Source organism: Oxyura jamaicensis, chromosome 4 (assembly GCF_011077185.1).
Source record: "Oxyura jamaicensis isolate SHBP4307 breed ruddy duck chromosome 4, BPBGC_Ojam_1.0, whole genome shotgun sequence".
Taxonomy (NCBI): Eukaryota; Metazoa; Chordata; class Aves; order Anseriformes; family Anatidae; genus Oxyura; species Oxyura jamaicensis.
The window spans coordinates 39,416,119-39,420,804 of NC_048896.1; positions in this window are offsets into that span (position 1 = coordinate 39,416,119).

Here is a 4,686-nt window from a genome sequence, read left to right on the forward strand (position 1 = left end):
AGCAGCGGCGGGGGGCCCCGCGGGGAGGAGCCGGCCGCTGCGGGGAGCCCCGGGCTGGCCTCGTGGAGGACGGTCCCTCACGGGGACCCCGGCCCGGGGATAGGGCGCAACGCTGAGTTGGCCTCGTCGGGCGGTCTTCTGCTGGGCTCCACCGCCTGCCTGGCACCTGCTGCGGATCCCCCCCCCCCGGGGAAGGACTCCGTGCCTTACGCCCGGCTTACATCGCTCCCTTCGCAGTTCTGCCTCCTCCACCGCTCCCCATAGGGCTGGAGAGGATGGCAGAGGGGTCCCCCCCCCGCCAGCTCCACTTCCCCAGCTGTCTCTGGTCGAGGATGGTCAAGCAGGGCTTTGCTTTCAGTGCATGCCACGCAGGAGCTGCTGCCCCTAATAATCTGCTCTGCAGAGACAAGTGTGGAAGTTTATCTTCTAGATTAGCTCATCAGTGACTGTTTGCCGTATGTGGCTGTGCACGGGTGGGGGCTGTTGGTTGCCATCAACCTAGAGACTCCTACATGCGGGGTCACTGCAGGGTGCTTCAGGAATTTGAGCAACGTGAATGCCGAGGACTACTCGCTCCCTCTGGAAGTCAAACCTAACATAATCTCTGGTTTGGCACCGTCAGTCAAAATGCCCAATTCAAAGGGTGTTATTCTTCTTGTTTTTATGACTTCTTGAGTGCTTAGAAGCAAGTATGAAACACGCTTCTACTATGCCCATCACCAGACCACTGGAAAAAATAAAGGATTTAAACATAAAACAGTTTTTTTTTTACTCCTATACAAAAAGTATATGAACTGTCACGCTATTTCTTACAAGTGAGTTATGGTTTGTATAATGTCATGACATAATGGCACACTAGTGGTTATGAAGTCACCATATTATTTTAGTATTTACTACAACTACAGTGGTGGATGAAGTTAGAGGTGTTGTATGACGTACGTACAAGTGATATTCAGCTTTATTTAAAAAATACAGGACAAAAGCACAATTGTTATCCCGTGAAGCACATTTTACAGTAAATGAAGAGCAATATAATTTCCATTAAAATTTAGAACTAATGTAACGAGAAATATTGCTGATTATAATTCTGTTGAAAAAGTGGGAAAAAAAAAAAAAAAAAAAAACAAGCACCATATTCTTAAATATATGCATTTTTACATTCATAAAAATTCAAGACTTTTCATTTTGGCTAGAGCACTTCAAAGAAATATAAATTTGTAGTTTACATTGCATCATGATCATTCTATCTACACTTTAAATGCTCAGCAGCACATAATACAGAAATTATCACTACAATGTACATATGAACAAGAAAAGTTAAAATGGATATAAACACTACTGTTTTTTAAAATGATGCACACATAACTGTTCTTAAAGATATGTAACATATTTCATGCTTTACTTTCTGTTAATACAAAAGAAAAAAAGCCCTCCTAAACATTTGAATCATTTTATCCTTTGTCCTGACTGCAACTAAACTTCTGTTGGTGAAGATGGAGTTTGCCTCACGCAAGGCTCAGTGAAAACTTGATTTCTAAAATCAAATGGAAAACAGATCAGGACATGGTAAAGGCATTATATTTAGCTTTCGAAAGGTCCAACTATAAAAAATGAAGAGATCCTCAAAGTATGTACCAGGAAGAAATATTAAAGGTACAGAAAATTAAAAACAAAGATCCTACACTACGTGAAATACCACCTGCTGTTTCTGTAAGATATGTATTTACTTAACACTGAGTAACCCCAGTGCTTTCAATGAGCATACTACAATTTGTACAATCTTTCTAGCAGGTCTGGGAAGAATTAGGGCCTTAGAATAAAAGGTGCTTTTACTTTCTTTTTTATGTTATCAAGTAACACATAACTGACATCATGTGAATTAAATTCCTACTGTGCAAAATGCACCTCAACGCCAAAGGCATCAGACATGACTGAAATGATCGCACAGTCCCATGCACATTTCCCGCACTGCCACAGATTTCACCTGGGTTGTTTAGCTTTCAGTATCTCAGGATGCTTGCAGCATGTCTAATCCTGCACTTTACTAAAACCTCCATGAAAACAGTATGCGTTTTATTTCTGCAAAAATATATATCAACACAAACCTTAGGGAAAAGGTGGCCAGACTTTTACATTCATCATCTAATAAAATACAGAATATGTATTTAAGCTTTACCATGTCTTGCTTCTAAGTTCATTGTATCATTTGAAGTTTCTGCATGGCATAGTTAGGTTCCTAAGTATACATATAAGTTACCCAGTGCTGTGGTTTAACCCGGCCAGCAGCTAAACACCACACAGCCATTCGCTCACCCTCCCCCCTCCCTCTCTGGGATGGGGGAGAGAAACGGGAAAGTGAAGCCTGTGAGTTGAGATAAAGACAGTTTATTAAGATAGAAAATAATAATAATAATAATAATAATATGTACAAACAAGTGATGCACAATGCAATTGCTCACCACCCGCTGACCGATGCCCAGCCCAACCCCGAGCAGCCGGCCCCCCCACCCCGGCTAGCCACCCCTATACATTGTTTAGCATGACCTCAGATTGTATGGAATACCCCTTTGGCCAGTTTGGGTCAGCTGTCCTGGGTCTGTCCCCTCCCAGCTCTTGCTGCACCCCCAGCCTGCCCGCTGGCAGGACAGAGCGAGGAGCTGAAAAGTCCTTACTTAGTGTAAGCAGTGCTCTGCAACAATTAAAACATCAGCGTGTTATCAGCACTCTTCTCATCCTAATCCAAAACATAGCACCCTACCAGCTACTAGGAGGAAAAATAACTGTCCTAATTGAAACCAGGACAAGTAGTCTGAGTGGGAATGGTCCCATAAGGATCATTGAGTCCAGCTCCTGGCACCACACAGGTTTTCCCCAAAATTCAGACTGTGTGACTCAGTCCAACTCAGTCCAAACGATTCTTAAACTCTGACAGGCTTGGTGCAGTGACTACTTCCCTGGGGAGCCTGTTCCAGTGCGCACCCACCCTCTCAGTGAAGAACCTCTTCCTGATGTCTAGCCTAAACCTCCCTGCCTCAGCTTGACACCATTCTCGTGGGTCCTATCAGTGGTGCCTAAAGAGAACAGATCGGCGCCTGCCCTTCCACTCCCCCTCGTGTGGAAGCTGCAGGCCACGATGAGGTCTCCCCTCACTCTCCCCTTTTCCAGGCTGAACAGGCCCAGTGACCTCAGCCGCTCCTCGTACACCTTCCCCTCTAGGCCCTTCACCATCTCTGTAGCCCAGTATCTTACTGACTTGAAGAAAGAGGCTTTCATCTATCCTGGGTTGTTTACTAAAGAAGGACCACGAAAGAGATGCGTGTCCTTGTCTCTGAAGATGAGGTGAAGGAACAGCTACTGCAAGGAACACCAAAATCAGTTGTGCCAGACTGATATGTGGTGTATCAGAGCTTGGAGACTGCAACCCTCTTCAAACTTCCAGATCCAGAGGAACGCTTTGGCTGCAGCCTAAAAGCCAGGTGTACATAAACTCCCCCAAGCCAGCTAATCTTCTTCCCATGGCCTGCCAGGAAACAGCAATGTAGGCATGGAACCAAATTAAAGCCCAAACCTTCAGCCCAATCCTTGACCTGAATAGTGAGTGAGGATCCGGATCCTGGCATTGAGACGTGATAGTTTATACGCAGCCGAGGTAAATCGTGTAGGCAGAGGTCAGAGGGCTAGATTTTGAGAAGTCCTACCTAAAGAAGAGATCTCAGAAAAGCAAATTTAAATAACATTAAAGTCAATAAAAGTAATTCTGATTGCTATATTCTTTATCTGTTGTGACTAGACAGATGTAAATCTATTATAATAATTTTGCCTTTGAGGTAATTGTCTTCTTTCTTCCAGCATGCTCTTATTGTTATGTCTCCTGAATACACTTCAGGTTTTGTCTAAGGTTAAACAAATACTTGAGAGAGTCATCCAGAGATCTGTCCTGGGGCAGGATAGTTAGGAGTGGCAGGGAGAGTGGGAGGATATGGGCAGGCATCTAGAGCAGGGGGCACCTCCACTGAAAAGGCCATGAGGAACCCACAGTGGATGAATTGGCTAAACAATCATGGCAGTACGAAGAAAGCCTCTCCCCTTCCCTATGGGCCTGCGTCTTGTCTGTGGAGGAAACTTTTGGAAGAGGTCCACCACCGGAGAGACTTTATCTTTCTCCCCACCTGTACAAACCAGTGTGAGGTATCAGGGGTAAACGTCCTTCTGTGTAAGGAAGATGACAGAGTGGGTACACAGCCCATGTCACCCATTCGACCAATGTGACCATGGAGAGGACATAAGAAAAGAGGATGGAAGATCCAGCTTGAGAGTACAGGCACGGGTACATGGGTTACAAATAAAAGAATGGGGGGAAAAGGGGGTTGGCAAGAAACTTGCTGCTCGAAATTGCAAGGGGCAGTCGGATGGGTTCGTTCCCCAGATCGGTTTGTTCCCCGGATCGGTTCGCTTCTCAGATCAGTTCGCTCCCCAGATTGGTTCGCTCCCCGGATCACTCTCCAGCATGTCAAGGAAAGGAAGCAGTTGTGCATTGCTGATGCTGTGGGGATGAACGCAGTACATTACAGTAGGATATTATCCAGCTGACAGCATATATGGTCCATTGAGCTTTTCCATGCTGCAAACAGAAACAGCATGCAAGCAGGGGGATGTACTGTGAGCAAGACTGCCACCACATGGTAC